Source organism: Triturus cristatus, chromosome 7 (assembly GCF_964204655.1).
Source record: "Triturus cristatus chromosome 7, aTriCri1.1, whole genome shotgun sequence".
Taxonomy (NCBI): Eukaryota; Metazoa; Chordata; class Amphibia; order Caudata; family Salamandridae; genus Triturus; species Triturus cristatus.
Window position 1 is genome coordinate 1,145,843,063 of NC_140590.1, and position 18,014 is coordinate 1,145,861,076.

Consider the following 18,014-nt stretch of genomic DNA (forward strand, 5'->3'; position numbering starts at 1 on the left):
GCCAGTGTAGTAATAAAAGTGACAAGACCAGTAGAAGTTCAACTGTCACTTTATTCAAGCCATCCGCTCTCTGACATGAGCAGGTTGTCAACATTCTAAGGAGAGCTTCGGGAGATACCAAGGTAAGAGGGACGGAGGGGGTGGACGGAAGGTACCAAGGAGGGGAGAAGAAGGGAAGATACAACAGTAACCCAACTAGTTAAACTAAACAACTCTTTCAGAGAGACAGTGTAAGTAACTGGCTCTATATATACTGCACCAAAGTAAGGTACAGTGTGTATAGTGTCCAAGAGTCTCCAGAGGTTTGGCAGAGGTTAAAGTTAGATAGAACCTTACTCTCTAAAGTGGTAGATTGGTCGAGCAGTAAGGCAGTATCAGAGGACAGTGTAAAGCATTTGATGTACACACTCAGTCAGCAAATGGTCTCACACACTCAAGAACTGAACTCTAGGCCAGTTGTTTTGTATAAAAAAATATACTGTTGTTTAATTTCTAGAACCAAGCAAGCCTGGTACAGGTAAGCATATAAATACTTTGCAGTAGTAATTGACTTGTTTGAACACAGTTCAGAATTGCAGTATAACTGGTAATGGTTTTGATTACAGGTTTAAGAAAGCAGTTTGCAACACATTGCAGGTATGGTACATTCAATTGAATGGGCTTTTTAAGTAAAATGCAGTTAATTACTTTTCAGATTACTTTTCTAACCACAGGACTGGATCCTAGATTCAGCCCTGGGGCATTTCCTGAAAACAGGTGAGTAAATGCGTTTTGGTTAAAGGTATGATTTTTAAGGAATATTATTGTATTTCAAAAGTTGACACTTCGAAACGTTTTCACATAGAATCACCAATGTTATCCTATGGGAGGAAATTCACTTAGCAGGTAAGTTACTTTTGAGTTACTTTTGTAATCCAGTGCTGGGCTCCTAGATTCAGCACTGAGACATCTACTTAAAACAGGTAAGTAATTATGTTTTGGCAGTTTGTACGATTTTTAAAGAATATTCTTGTATTTCAAAAGTTGACACTTAGAAACTTTTTCACATAGAATCGCCAATGTTATTCTATGGGAGGAAATTCACTTAGCAGGTAAGTTATATTATTGTTTCTTTTTCTTTCTCAGTGCTGGATCCTGGATTCAGCACTGGGACATTGCCTGAAAACAGTTGAGAAAATGCATTTTGGTTAATCGGCTGATTTTTAAGGAATATTTGCAGTTTTCAAAAGTCGACACTTGGAAACTTTTTGAGAGAAAAAGTGTCAATGTCATCCAATGAGGAAAAATGAGTTATCGGTTTCAAGGTAAGTAATTGATCTTTTGAGTTAGGGTTCTGGGGTTAGACTCAGGGGTCTCCCAGTGTCAGTGATGCACGGTTGTTGCACCTTCAGCGGCTCTCGGGCGGCCTGGTGCAGAGTGTTGAGGCCCAATGTTATCCTATGGGGGATAGGAGGTTGCTGGCAAGCAGGGCACAGGGTTGTGGGAGCCAAACTCCTAGGGTTAAGCTCAGGGAATGTTGGGGACCAAGTTAGCACCAAAGGGACACCCTCAGCGGCACTAGGGCAGCCGGGTGCAGGGTGCAGTTTTGAGGTCCAGTGCCCTGTTGAATTCAATGGAGATTCTCCGGGACAAAGAAACACTGCAGGCTCGGGGACGAAGATCTTCCAGGAGAGACCACCACTTCGCGAGGTAAGTTGGGATGTAGAGGGATGATTAGGCACCACTGGGTTGGGCACACAAGGCCCTGGGTTGTCGGGTGCAGGGGTGCCTTTAGACGTCAGATTTTCTCACCCTCTCTGGTCGCGGTAGGGGGGGTCTCCTGGATTGAGGCTGCAGGCGTCGTCTGGAGGCTTGAGGCACATCAGGGGTCGCCGGATCTTGGGTCAGGATCGCCGGGGGGACCTCTTCGTGGTGTTTGTTCACTCAAACACAGGCTGGGCTCGGCGGATGCAGAGTGTGCTGTATTCACGGTATCTGGCTGGCTCCAGAAGCTGCAGTTCAAACACGTCCGGTGTTCACGGGAGCAACAGCTTGGAGAGTGAATGCAGGCAGGTCCTCCTGGGTTTTTGAGGTTGCTGGCCGCTGGACATGCTGGGATTTTGCAGGAGCAGGTTCGAGGGTAGACAGGCCTGTAGGGCTGGGGTCAAGTCAGTGGGCGTCGTCCTCTTGTTAGCTCTGTACGGCTTCTCGTCCTTATCTTCTTTTCTTGCGGTTGCTGGATTTGAGAAAGGAAGGTTCAGGGTGCCCCTAAATACTAAATTTAGGGGCTTTACAGGTAGGTAAAGGGCAGGGACCAATGGGTCCCTTCCCTGGGGTGGGTACACCCTCTATTCTGCCACTCTCCAGTGAGAGGGGGGCAGGAGCCTGTCCCTGGTTGGCTGGGTCCCCCCATCCTCAAGATGGCAAGGACTCGAGTTTGTGCTTCACCTCGCCTCCCCCACCTTAGGGGTGGAGTTGGCAGAGGTGGGCACACCTCTCTTCCTCACTTTGTTTTTGCCGCCGGGTCTCCCGCCCAAAGTGGGGGGTAGAACCAGTGGGGACCAGTTGCGGAGTACAGCAAGTGGTCTGGAGAAGCTCACAAAGGCGGCATGCCTTTGAAGCTTCTCCTTTGTGAACCCTGCCCATCCTGGGGGAGGGGGATTGACACCTCGTCCCAGGATGTGCATTGTTTCAGGCCCCCGAGAGCAGTAAGCTCTCGACCCAGGGGTCCAGAAACATGTCTGGTGGAGGCAGCCTGCGCAGCCACTCAGTCAGGTCACTGGGAGTTGGTCGAGTTTCAGGGGGCATCTCTAAGATGCCCTCTGTCATGCATTTTACAATAAATCCCACACTGGCATCAGTGTGGGTTTAATGTGCTGAGAAGTGTGATACCAAACGTCCCAGTTTTCAGTACAGCCATTATGGTGCTGTGGAGTTCGTAATGACAACCTCCCAGCACCATATACTCTTAATGGCAGCACTGCACTTACAGGGCCCAGGAATGGACGTGGGCACTGTAGGGGTACAGTGCTCATGCACATGTACCCTCACTACTGGCATAGGGCACCCCGCTAGAGGGGTGACTGATGTATGCCAGGGCAGTGGTTTGTGGGCATGGCACACAGGGATGAGGGCCATGGCGTCTCTTTGTTTTGTTCTGCACCCTGACACTTAGCCTGCAAAGGCAGTGTGTGTGTGCCAGGGTACAGGGCCTCTAAGGGTGGCACAATTGGTGCTGCAGCCCTTAGGAGCCTTTTCTGGTCACAGTGCCCTGGGTACATGGGGTACCATTTACCAGGGACCTACCTGTGGCTAGAGCTGTCAATTGGGTTTTGTTTTGGGGAAAGAACACATGCCCTGGGGTCCTGATTGGCAGGGCCCCAGAACACATCAAGTCAAAGAGCATCAGTAGTCTGGCAACAAAAAAAAGGGGCGGGGGTTTACTGCAACAGAACCCCACTTTCTCACAGACAGGGGCTGTAAACCCCCAAGAATAGGTTAAGGTAACATATCGCTGATCCATAAAGGAGGACAAAACCAAAGAATATTGCTCATCCTACAAGTTGATCACGTTACTGAATTTCAACAAAAATCCGAGCCAATAGATTGTAAGACCTGATGCCAAGACAGGTAGACTCCTCCAACCAGGCCTATTAGTACCAAAGTGTATACCACCATGGGTCTAAAACAGGGGTGCGTGTTGGCCCCGCACCTATTTAATTTATTAATCTCAGACCTAGCTGGAAAGCTCGATGGAGTTATCTCACATTCACCGAAGTTGGGCAAACTACAATTATCGTATCTTGCCTACGCAGATAATATTGTTCTTTTGAGCTTAACTAAGGTGGGCTTGACAAGACCATTAAACGAACTCTTTGAATTTCTGTCTGCAAATAAATTGGAACTCAATTTATCCAAAACTAAATCAATGCTCATTACAAACCGAATAGCCTCTCATCATAACATCAGCCTAAAAAGCAACTTATTAGAGAATGTATCAAGCTACAAGTATTTGTGATTTTATGTAGATGACAAGTTATCCTTTTGAGATCAGAAAAAATATATGACACAGCGAGCGGGCCCCTAACATTTGCCCTTAAAGCATTTGCAAAGAAACTGGAGGGACCTTTATTAAGACCGCTACTGATTTTTTTTGAAAATTCTTTTTATTGGCATTTAGTTATATAAATGTACATGTATCACTTTTATTAAGACCGCTACTGATGACCATTTCTGCTAAAGTACTGCCAACACTATCATATGCCAGTGCCGCTATGCATGGGAAGGATTCAGAAACTCTAAACAGACAATAACAAGTATTTATAAAAAGGTTCTACAGCTCCTCAAGACCACCTCACCAGCGCAAATACGCTTAGAGTTTGGGCTATTCAATGAAACATTGGGAAGACTCTACACATACATTAAGGTGTGGTATCAGATAAAACAAAATGTAGAGGAAATTAGTCTCAACGAATCCTTATGGCTGGAATTGGAACAGGATAAAAACTCTCCAGCCTATAAATTCTTGGAACATGCGCTAAAGATTACTTGTACTATTGATCTCTGGACTAAAAATATGCCCTAACCAACTTTCAAGCTAGCACTAAACAAAGCCGCAAAGTTCCACTCGTTGCTGGTTGATAAAGGCATATTTTCTAAAAGATCTCATTCTTGAACAGCGATCAATAGTTATAAAATACTGAAACAAGCAGCCTATTTGGACTCCACTTTTTCAATTTATGTAAAAAGACAATTAATTGCATTACGGTTTGGAAAGTTCCCCACTCTTGCGGACGCCCTGCAATGGATGCATATGGAGAACCAAAAATGCCGGCTTTGTGGCAACAAAAAGGAAGATTTGGTTCATCTTGTATGCCACTGTAATCTATTGCAACCAGCGCGTATACATATTTTACGGAGAGCGTTCTTGGACAGAGGCATAAAATCATGTAGAACCACTATTATAAGAGGACTGGACTCAACCGATTCCCAAATGAACTGCAAATTGATAAAGTTTTTACACATTCATGAACAAGAACTGAAAGCCAAAGTAGTTTAATGAGATAAGCTGGAGAATATTTTAACAATTGTGTATATCTTATGATGTTTTTTTAGAATACAATAATGTAATTTTTCCAAATTTTTGAAATTGTGTATGTAATATTGTTATGGTTTTAACTAACTGAATAATAAACTATTATTATTATTATTACTAGTACCAAACCTTTGAAAATATGAGGAGTACTACACCTAATTGAAAAATCTAATAAACGGAAAATACTGATGATTATACTTACACTGGATGCAGAAAACGTATTTGATCAAGTTGGACTTTAAAAAAAAAAAAAAAAAAAAAAAATTGGAATGAGACCAATGATACAGCAAAATAACTGGGATAATTATGTCAAGCCAACATCTTCTATACTGATTAATAGGGACGGAACAAAATCCTTTCACATTACACAGGTAGCACGTCACTGTAGCCCTCCTCTTCCCAATCCTTCTTATTTTATCAATGCAACCACTTGCTCAAAAGATCAGACAGGAAAGAGAGGTAGATGGGATGCCATTTGTGTGTGGGGGTGAGGATAGAGGAAATACAGCAAATGCACCTATTTGCAGATGATATACTCTTAACATTAACCAATCCAGAAATGTCTATCTAAACGATGGTGTGAATACTCCTGCGTTATGGTGAAATAAAATAAACTTTGAAAAATCTGAAATGTTTAGCATTGGAATTTCACAAGTGACACAAGAGTGGGTGTGGAGAACTCACTGTTTAAAAGGGCCAAAGACACAAACAGCATACTTAGGTATACACGTTATACAGATATTTCAGGGACTATACAAGATCAACTACCTTCAACTATGGTCTGATATGAAAAGATCTTCATAAGCAGCAACCAATATGTGGGTGCAAACCTCCAAGATAACAACATCCACTCTCAGAAGCAACAAGCTGGAGAGTGTCTGGGACTACCAAACTTTGAGGCATATTAATAGCGGCACCACTAATATTGTCCTTGAAGGGTCTTTATATGTCGGAAAACTAATGGGATATCACCTGTGAAATTTACTATGGTTATCTAAAAAACACAGAGCGGCTATTGCATATGTTTTAGAGATAACTCGTGCAGTATTCGAGATATGGGATGATGTTTCGAAGACCACCCCAACATTTCTTCCTACCCCTCATCATACCAATTCATAATAACCCCTATTTCGAATCGACTAACAAAAGGAAAATGCTCACATAGTTGTAAATAAGTGAATGCTGAATGGTGAGAGACATGGACCTACAAGGCAAAATTAAGAAGTTAGAAAAATGCAAAAGCAAATTGAAAGGTAACTCAACACTTCAATGCATGCAGATAAAGGACTGGCTCTCTACGCCTGCACTTTCAAATATAGGCGTATGCGACTTGAATTTGAGAAACTCGGTCCAACGTACAACACCATGAGGGAGGGGACTGATAACAAATATCTACAAACTCTACTGAACTTACCAACCACCCTCAAATGTCTGTACTTGAAAACATGGGGAAAAGCTTTGGGGAAAGAAATTAAATCCAGCCAACGGTAGAGGTTAGAGCGGGATATACCTAAAGCGATCCATAATGTACAAACTCTGCAAACATATCTTGAATTGGTACAGGACACCGGAGAGCTTACAGAAGATGTGCCCAGAAGCAGACCCACAAGGTTGGTGGAGATACGGGGCAAGAGATGGGGACATGCACATATGGTGGAGCTGTCCGATACTTGCTACATACTGGGAAGAAGTCCTAAGCACTATTAGGATGGATATCCTAAACCTGAAGAACCTGGAATCATGCTATTGTGCATGAGGCCGGCAGACATGGACGAGCCTTGCGTGTTCCCTAAAAGTGCTTGCACAAGGCAATGGCCCGGGCGTTTTCCCGGTGGGACGGAAGGGTGGGAGCCGGTTTTGGACCAGTGGGTGGCATTTTTGTTACTGGGGGCTGGCTTTGCAGCAAGCAACTCCCCCCCCCCCATTCCTCCGCAGGGCTGGTCTGACATAGTTGCCAGGGCTGGTTTGCATTCCCAGTCCGGCCCTGACCCAGAACTCACCCCTAAAGCCAACATGGACAGGCTTAGACTGAGCTTGTTTATAGGCAGAGTTTGGCTCTTAATTCATACTGTGGAACAAACTTGTTACAGTGGCTTACACAGATCATAGCCAACTTCTCACCTTAGCTGCCCCTTCCTAGGGTTTTCACACTTAAACACCAGTTATCTCACTTACCACCGCAGTGGCCCTGTGATTGAGACCTTCTTATCTGAGTTTACTTAAGTTAGGCACCAGGCCCAGTTCTGATGTGAACCTGAGCGACGCCCTTTCTTCAGAACTCCAGCCAGTCCTTTCAGCCAATCATCAGCACCGCCCATTCCTTTGTTCCAGATCCTGTTTTGTCCGGCCAGCTGGTCCCACGCCAACTGGGCCTTCCTGTAGGTTTTCTTCAGAGGGTTAAATTCAAGGCAGTGACTTGACCCAGTCGGAGTTATTTACTCAAGTTTTGCGCTGGTTCTCACATAATTCAAAATTATGCAAGGCACTGCGTCGATTTACTTACCATGAATGAATGAATATGTTTATTTAATTGAATTAAAATCATAAACATTTAAAAAACACAACTCAGTTAAAAAGGCCAATACTGTTTATAAACAGATAAAAATAGAAACAACATAAAACACTACACTTATAAAAACGGGTATTTGGCATAAAAGCTGATTAAGAGTCTAAAATCATGAAGATCCTTCTGATGCAAAGTCCTTCTGGTGTTTTTGAGTGTGTACCACCAACACCTTATGTATCACTCCCGTAGTTCCAAGACAGGGTGCAAAGATGGAAGTGCAAAAAGTGCCGACCGTGCATTAAAGTGCAAGTATAGTTTTTTTGTTGTTGTTGCAGTTTTCTATAGCGTGAACTCGACAGGTAGGTATTGGAGTGCTTTACATTAACAGCAGTTACATTACACAAGGACACTGTCATTTTTGGTAGACACAGGGAGATTAAGTTATTTGCCCAGAATCACAGGATGCTGTGCCGACGCCGAGACCCAAACCTGGTTCGCCAGCTCCATATGGCCTGGTATTGCCGTGTCCCCTCCCTTTACGTGGCCAATAACACATTTTCCCCTCCCTCAGAGAACATCAATAATTAGATCCAACCCCATTTCTTTGCATTAGGGGCCGATAACCCCGGACGTATTTATTACAGATTAATAAAACTGATTATTAATAAATCATAATCAAAACTGAAAAATTTACATATATGCAGAAAACCCAAACATATCCAATTACATTTCAAATACAGAATTTGATACAATTGAATGGCTGACCTTAACAAGAGTCTAATACAAAGCCATACCTCACCTAGACTGGAATATGTACAATTATTGTTTTCTGCGTATCCTGGATGAGCCGACGTGCAAGGTCATGACTGTTCCCAATTAGTTACCGGGTCACCCCTTTACCGGAGTGACCTTGCGCAGGAGGCCCGTGTCCCCACTTGATGACATGGGTGCCCCCCACGCCCTTTTCTCACACCTCCCAGGGGCTGATGTTGTGCCAGGTTGTCGTCCAATGCGCCTGTGCAGGGGTTGGCCTGAGCGGCCTACCGGAAGCGGGACTTCCTACCCCCATGCCCTTCAGTTTACCAGCCATAACTGCCCCTCATTGAGTGTGATGAGGGACCACTCTCCCCCCCAGGCGTCCCCATTAAATAGTGGGATGCCTACTAATAGAAGTAATTATTTTCTAGCAACCATGACCTTACCGCCACGAGCCAGCATAGTTGGCCGACTATCTGGCTCTCCCCCATCCTCTACTTAGGGTCCCAGAGTCATGCCCTGCGCCCCCTGCTAAAAGTCATGCCAGTATATTCCCTAAGAATATCTCAGTCCCTAGTTTTGAAAGGTGGACTCCGTCCTTCAGATAGCAATGCTCACCCCGGATGCACCCATGCGGGATTGTCCGTAGTTTAGGGTTCCTGAAGAGTCGACTAACCCTGTTGTTGATCCTCTTTACCGAGTGATTCAACCCACAGACAGATCCCCCCCCCCCCCCCGCCATTGGAGTCTCGGGATCATATGAGACCATATTAATGATGCTAGGGGACATTGATGATTATGCAAAATGTGCTTAGAGCGTTTGTTTTTATCGCCGCCTATCGCTGGATATTTTCGCAGAGATAACACACTATTGGCAACATTTATCTCCACTGTGATAAAATATCCAGCGATAGCGGCGAAATGCCTGAATATTGCTGGAAATCCAGCGATATTCACGCATTAACGCCATGGTGGACTTAGCCTGACAATCCACTTCCCATTGAAGAAACAGGTAAGTCATGTTTTAAGCAGGTGTTAAATACTAGCGATAATCGCGCTTAGCGTGACTTTTTTTATCGCTTCGCCTGCGTTGCTAATAGGGGGAAGTTGTCAACTGTTTTCAGTCGCTTTTAGTTGGGAACGCCTACCTTGCCTGTCATTAGCGATAATTATCGCTGGTATGCAAGGCGATAGGAAAACCGCCCGCTATCGCCAGAAAGCTGTTGCGACAGCTTGCTGATAGGGCGATAAACAAATCACCGCTGTGGCGGCAAAAAGTGCCGCTAAAGCGGCGATAAAGGCCTTGCTAATATGCCCCATTGTTTGGCCAACCACTCTATTTCTGAGATTAATGCCTCTACTACCCCCTTTCTGCCTATGTGGACCAAATTGTTCCGTCCCAGGAGAATTATTATTGCAGCTGGTGTCACTGGGGATTTCAACAGCAAAGGAGCAATGATCTTCTGGAACTGCCCCAGTCTCAACCCCCCTTGACCATGCATTGACACGTTCCAACCCGCCTGGCGGGCCCTGTCCATAAAATTGCCTGTGAGAAAATGCTGTTTTAACCTGTTGATATATGAATGTCCTATGATCCAGACTTCCTTGCGGCCCGGCCCCCCGGCGGGTACCTGGAGTGGGCGGTGCACATTGGACAGGGTAGTGATAACATATTCCCCTCCTGCGGGACAGGATGTGGAAACTGTAGAGAAATGGAAACAAGTCCAGTGTTAGCAATAATACTTACAGCAAGTGCAGCTGCACATAGCGCTTGTAGCAGTCTGAAGACCAACGCCCTAATCTTTGGACCTCTTGAGCTATTAGTCCCAGAGCCGTGGCTTCCGTGGGTGCCCCTATCCTGAAAGAATGGGTCCCAAACTTGGAGGCGTCCAGGCCTGCTGCTCCCAAGGCGAGCGCAATGACCCTCCTAAACTGAAACCTTGTCAGGGGGGAACTATCCTGGTGGATCAATAAGGGCCCACCTGCACCCTGTGGCCTGACTGCCATATATGACTCCAGATTTCCCAATGGACAACATGGGCTCCCCCGGGCCCTGTGCAGGAGCACATGGTCCCCCCTCCCATTCTGGTCCATTTTTGATCTAGGAATTGATAACGAGATTGACCCGGCTAGCCTTTGGACATGGGCCAATTGCATACCCCCTGCCAGTCCTTTTTGTTCCGTGACACTAGTTCACCCACCCTGAAAGCGCCGTAGAAGGCGAGGGAAAAGGCACATCGGAATAGGCGTGACTCATGGCTGGAGTTGCATATTTTTTCTAAAGCCGCCATGGTGGCTGTGAGCCCCTCAATGCTGATTGGGTGTCTATCATTCTTTGGACCAAAAATGCACATGTGGGATCCCTATGCCCCATCATTTTTGCAAAGAATGCCACTTCAGTCATGTGTCGCTTTGCGCAAGCCACCGACCACCCCTCGTCCCTTAGTCCCCTCAAGAATGACAAGATAGATGCTAGGTTATGCCAGGTCCTTTCCCACTCCTGCCCTAGTGATGCACAGTATGCAATAAATGCCGCCTCATAAGCCCGCCTAGTTCTGGGCGCTAAGCTAACTGCCACGAGGTCTGGTAAGTTGGGGCACCAAGCTGCCACTTCTGGATGATGGGACCTGAAAACCTGCATCTTGAAACGAGACAATGCATCAGCTGCGTGGTTGAGGACGCCCGGGACATGCCTAGCTTTAAACAACACATTCAGCTTCATACATTGCAGTACAATTTCTTTTAGCAAGAGAAGCAACATTTTACATTTGGCTGACTGTAAGTTGACGCACTCCACTACTGCCATGTTATCTGACCGGAAGACAACTGACTGATTACGGAACTGATGAGGCTAAATTGTCAAGGCCACCAAAGTGGGAAATAGTTCTAGGAATGAAATGTTACTTGTGAGGCCGCTGTTGACCCACCACTTGGGCCAACGCCTGGCCGCCCAATGTGGACCCAGGATGGCCCCAAATCCCTCGCTCCCTGCTGCGTCTGTCATGAACCCAAATTCTGAACTGGACTTTGCTGGGCTGGGCCACACCACTGACCTATTGAAGTCACGCAAAAATGCCAACCAAATACGCATATCCTGTTTTACCTCAATGGACAGCCTAGTGTGGTGATGCTTGTTTTTTTGTCCTGTCATCGCCTAAGCAATGGACCGGGAAAAGGGGCGGGCTATTGGGATAATTTTTAAGGCAAAGTTCAGCATGCCCACGTTTTTTTGTAACTGATTTAAAGTGACTTTTTCTTTTTGTAAACATTCCACCAATGCCCACGAAAAATCATTCACCTTGCTCACAGGCAGTCTTGAAACCCCTTCAAGAGAGTCCAGTTCAATGCCCAAGAATTCAATTTTTGTTGTAGGCCCAGCTGTCTTACCCTGTGCCAGAGGTACCCCTAGTTCCCCAATTAGTGTGCAGAATATGTCCAACGCTTTGCTGCACTCGTGTGACTGTGGTGCACCCAGTAGCAAGAAATCATCCAGGAAGTGCAGTACCCAATGGTGCCCCAACATCTGCCTAAAAACCCATTCCAAAACAGAGCTGAATTTTTCGAAGTAAGAGCAAAAGACAGAGCAGCCCATTGGCATGCACATGTCCATGTAGAATTTCCCTTCCAACTGAAATTCCAGTAAGTGGAAATCTTGTGGGTGCACAGGTAATAAACGAAATGCACATTCAATGTCTGATTTTGCCAATAAGGTGCCTGGGCCAAGCGATCGCAGCATGGCAATCGCCTGGTCTAATGATGCTTATCTGACGGAGCAGAATGCTCCATCAATTGCCTCATTCAATGACAGATCCTTGGGAGCAGAGGAGTTATGGATGAGGCGGAACTCCCCCGGGTCTTTCTTGGGAACCACCCCCAGTGGTGAACAGGCAAAGTTGGTCACGGGGATCGAGTCAAAGGGGCCTGCCGCTCTCCCCAAATGCAGTTCTTTTTCTACCTTCTTTCTCGCAGTGGATATTTCATTTCTCACTGACTGCAGATTGCGGCAGTAAGACACCCCTGAGTACCCAGGGATGGGATACGGAAATCATCCCTAAAACCTTCAAGCAAAATCTGTGCTGTGCTAGGGCATGAATATTTATTCAGCCAGGGTACCAGGGCCATGAAATCAATAGGTGAGTGCGCTTTTGTGAATACCTGAACCTCATTCCTGCTTCTTTGCTCCCCTGCCTTTTGATTTTTTAAGACACTTAAACTCTGGGTGTGAGGAGAGCCTGCAGAATGAGCAGGCATGTTTAAACTTACAGGAACCACTGGGCCTGGTGCATGTCTTTCTATTGAAATCCCAGCATGCCCCCTTTTTGTGGCCCGCTCCGCACCCCTGGTGTTGGGTGTAGCTGGCCAAAAGGACTGTGCCTTAGGGGCTTCCTTACCTTGGTAATTCATGTCTTAACCATAAAATCATATCAACCTGGTCCCATGTGAGAGTTGGGTCAAATGCTTTTACCCTTCTAAAGGCTTTATCTTATTCCTTCCAGCATATCCCACCATACTCATCATGAGCGGGGAACAACCTTTACAACGCAACTTTTACAACGCACTACCTTTACAACGCATTTTTTACAACGCATAATCCATTACAACGCATGACATTACAACGCATGACACTACAACGCATTTTTAAAAACTACCTTTACAACGCATTCCATTACAACGCATACTACCATTACAACGCATACCATTACAACGCATAATATTACACTACACTATCCAACACTTACCCTACTGTTGCACCCCCTGTAGTTAGAATAGTAATTTTTACCCCTATACTATCCAACACTTACCCTACTGTTGCACCCCCTGGAGTTAGAATAGTAATTTTTACCCCTATACTATCCAACACTTTCCCTACTGTTGCACCCCCTGGAGTTAGAATAGTAATTTTTACCCCTATACTATCCAACACTTACCCTACTGTTGCACCCCCTGGAGTTAGAATAGCAATTTTTACCCCTATACTATCCAACACTTACCCTACTGTTGCACCCCCTGGAGTTAGAATAGTAATTTTTACCCCTATACTATCCAACACTTACCCCACTGTTGCACCCCGTGGAGTTAGAATAGTAATTTTTACCCCTATACTATCCAACACTTACCCTACTGTTGCACCCCCTGGAGTTAGAATAGTAATTTTTACCCCTATACTATCCAACACTTACCCTACTGTTGCACCCCCTGGAGTTAGAAAAGTAACTTTTACCCCTATACTATCTAATACTTACCTTAAATGCAATTTAATATTATGCGTTGTAATGGTATGCGTTGTAAAGGTAGTATGCGTTGTAATGGAAATGCGTTGTAAAGGTAGTTTTAAAAAATGCGTTGTAGTGTCATGCGTTGTAATGTCATGCGTTGTAATGGATTATGAGTTGTAAAAAATGCGTTGTAAGTGCATGCGTTGTAAAAGTGTGCGTTGTAACGTCATACATCCATCATGAGCACATGCAATCCTGTTCTAGTAACATACCAACTCTGTGCTTAGACCTGGAAATTTCTCTATTATTATCGCATGGAAGTTCCCAAATGCCTTTATCCAATTAACCAGTGTTTCATCAACCTTCTTTCTAGTTGGCCAATTGGCCCAATCCCGTGGGTGGGCTCACTCCCTAGCCTTCTTGGCTTCCTCCTTTTCATCCTTGTCTACCAACAAGGAAAATATGTTCACATATTCACCCTTCCAAATCTGCTCTTTCACATCCTGGGCAATGTGCCTAGCCAAACGCTCTCTGTTGGAGTGCACATCCCCTAGACCTAACATTGGCAGCAATTGCGCTGTACCTGTTGATGTGCCTGCTTGCGTCTTGGCATCGCCACGTCCTGCAGCAGCCTTCACTGGGGCCTCCACATCAATCGCGGTGTTCCCTGTTTTAACAAGAACCTCAACCGGTGGCGGTACCACCTGTGTTGCCTTCTCAACTCGCGCTATCAAATTCCTTGCCTCCTCTAGCGCATTTCCCTCTGCTGACAGGACCCCGCTACCTGTACCTGGAATCACTGCCCCAGCCGTCGCTAGCCATGGTAGCAATGCCGCCAGGTTGGCCACCATGTCCTGCTGCCCTGGCGCTATATTGGGAGCGACTGCAGTTAAAGGCTGCGCCGGTATTGCTGGCACTGGTGCGTCAGGGCCCGGGATGGCAGGGACAATAGGCATTACTGTTGGCACTGGTGCCTCAGTACCAGGTGTGGCAGGGGCGATCGGCACAGGTATGGCTATTGGCAATGGGGCGATAGGCATAGGTATTGTTATTGGCAATGGAGCGCACGGGGTAGGGATGGCCGGGACTACCGGCTCTTAAAGGGGGATTAGTGGCCCTGCTGGGATCACTGGGACAGACCCCCCCCCTTGTCTGCTTTTTCTTTAATCTCCACGGTACCGGAGGAAAAGCAGCCCTGGGTGCCACATTAGGGCGCCTGGGCCTGTCCCCTGCGCCTTCTTGCCCATCTACACTTCTGGTGAGGTCCGCCACAGTCTGGTTCAAATCGCTCATGGTGCGCATCATATTCTCCATCCTGGATGGAACCTGCCCTCTCTTTGCTTTTGGCGCCATTGCGCTAGACCCCTTTGCCTGAAACCTACAGGAACCCCACGACCCAGTCTTGATGCCTATGCACCCAAGCAACACCTCTACTGCGCCCAAATAATACACCCCAAATGCAAGTATTGACCTAACATACACCCTGCTACCCAATTGCCTTCACAAGTAGACTCAACCTGACTCTGCAACACAACACTGGTAGCGGGAATGCCCAAGCAATATCAGTACCACATTTGAGCCTTGAGCGCCAACAGCTCTCTGTGCTAAGCAGCAGATTCCCCACAATACCCCCTTACCTTCCTATATGCAGGACCCCAGAACGCAGCTACAGCCAGAGCCAATCCCACACGTTCAAGAATGTGAGGCAGGTGAGGATCGCCGTCAAAATCCTTCTGTAAACACCGCTCACGGGCCTGAGGGAAGCGCGTGCAGATTCTCCCAGCTGCCGGCAAAGACGCTACAATTATCTGCCTCCTCGCGATCCAGACAGCGTGTGCAAGCGACCAGCCTGCAGTGGAAAAAGAAGGCAGAATAATTATTCCTATTGCCCCTGCCGCGTGGGCAGAGGCTCCGATAAGTAGCCAAAAAAACCCAGCAAAAAACCTTCCTCATCTGCGCTTCACCCCCCCGCACGCCGATCGGCTACGCCACCTGTGGAAAAGAAGAAACCAAGAAAGAAACAATCCTTAGAATGCTCCCTGAAGACCTCCAGGAGCTGGAGTGGGCGGTCGGGTGTGCTGGGGACTTCCTGGAAGAGCGGTGGAGAAAGAGACTCTCCCTCCACTCTGCTGGGGCTCTTAAAGGTGATGCGAACCCCTGAGCTGGCTAGAACTGGTCCCGGCTAGATCCGGGACCGCTCGTGTTGCGTTTGCCCCGGAAGCCCTTAAAGTGCTTCCGGGGCAAAGGTCACTTAGCCAATGGGCGAGGGCGGGGAGGGTGGGATGCCCGTGTGTCATCATCGCGGGAACCGCCCTCCACCCTTGCGAGGGACATTGCACCGGGGACCGGCACAACTGCCATATTGGCAGCGTAACCGAGTTCCCCGGTGTCGCCTAGGTAAAGTCGGCAGCTCTGGGCTTTAAGTGGGATGGAAAAACTGAGGAGTCTCTCAAAGCAGTCTGGCCAATGCATTAAGGGTGTGGCTTAAAAACACATGCACTGAAAATCTATTCTTAGCATAGTATGCCGCCCGACTGATATTTTGCTGCTTCTGACAATGCATCCATATATATTTTACACACAATGCATCCATATATATTTTACACAAGTAACGTTACACCTACAACAAGCTAGGACTATTGGTCTTGGCCAATGGTTGTTAGTTCTATAAGATAAATAAGCAACAACTATAGCTTTGTTATATATAACATTGAAAATGCTTCAGTTCTGAAATGAGGAGACTGTGAAAGACCTACAACAAGTCTCTTTGAAGTTATGTCAAAGGCAGTGATGGGTGGCACTGCTGCAGAGTTAAGATTTATTTTTTTACCCCCCAGGGTGAGGGCAAAAATGAAGTGCCCGATAGGGACCCGTCTCAGCACCTGATTTTTAGAACTGCCGGCTCACTTAAGCCCTGTGCTTATGCTTACTTAGGCAAGGGGGGGATTTTGACAAACGACATCCTTGTTTGTCGAATTCCACCCCCCCACATCCCCACCCGGCCACACCGCTCTTACCTGCACGGGCCGCGGCTGCCTGAATCTCATTGCGAAACGGGAATGCATGTCGCTAAAAAGCTTCAAGTAGCAAGCCCTTTCCTTCTTAAGCTTTTTTTAGTAAATACACATAAAAAACCCACGCTCTTGCTCACTGCTCTTTTAGTCTCTGCCGAGTGTCCCACTGTAAAGTCGAGGTCCCGGTCAACATAAGTGAGTGTCTTCTGTAAAAATACAGTCTTCTGGATCACATCCTGCACAATGTGCTGGTGTAACGAAATTTGGGGGGGGGTCCCCTGCAAGGTAGATGGAGCTCTCCGGGCAGAGCACTGGGCTGAGGCCCCCACTGGAACATGCTCCCGCGGGGGCTGTGGGGCATGTGTTAGGCTACTGGTACAACGTGGTGGAGCATCAGCCAGCCCCAAGGACGTAGCTAGTAGAAGGGCCGGACTGGGAACAGAAACTGGCCCTGGCAAACTACTTGGCCACCCCCCCCCCCCCTCTCCCCCCTCCAGGGTGACCTGTTTGCGAGGGCTGGTTTCATCCGATTTTGTTACAGGGGGCTGATATTGCCGGCCTTCGGTAACAGGGGCCCAAAACCGCCCCCAATGCAGGCGGCCCACCGTGGAAAAGCCCGGTGCCCGTGACGGCCAGTCCGGCCCTGGCTAGTAGTGGTGTAGAGGACTGGGGAAAAAAACATAACGCTCTAATTTATACCTTGGAGTTTGCATGCAGCTCTTACATGACAGTTAATAGCTCACTGTTCTATGTTAGGATTTTAACTTATTAACTGCAAGTAACAATAGGGTCTCTCTGACAAAAGCAGTAACCCACTGACCTATTCACATTATGTGCACTTTGTCATCTGCATGGCACATGTTCTTAGCAGCATGCACATTACACCTCTGCCATTCCTTTTCATGAGTCAAACCTTCCACTAGACAAAACACCATCTCTCTCTACTAAGAACATTAATCATTTTTATTGTTGCCCAAAAATGTTGGAGGTCAGGAAGGAGGCAGCAAGTACTTTTAAAACCATACTATACTTACAAACACGATGCCCCCACCTGAAGTTAGCGCCCGGTGCGGTCGCACTGACTTAGAGCCACCCTGCTCAAGGGTCCTGTGACCTCAGTGACAGAGTCACTGCCACTCTATGGTGTGCTGCTTCATAGGTCTGTCCCCAAGACCGGAGGGGAACTTCATGGATAGTGGTGGACAGGCCTTCAAGGCTAATCCACACTTGCCACCGCTAGGGTTCACCTGCTGGTGCTAAGACACCAGGGCTTTTAAGATCTTGTGCGCCTTCTAAGGTGTAGCACAGGAATGTGCTCCCTCAGGAGAGTGGTCTGGGAGCCTGGTCATTAAGGAGGAACATGGTTCACCAGTTCCACTTCAGCAGCTCTGACCATAGCGCCACATCCTCTCCCCCACTGAACACCATACTGCCCCACTTAGAGAAAC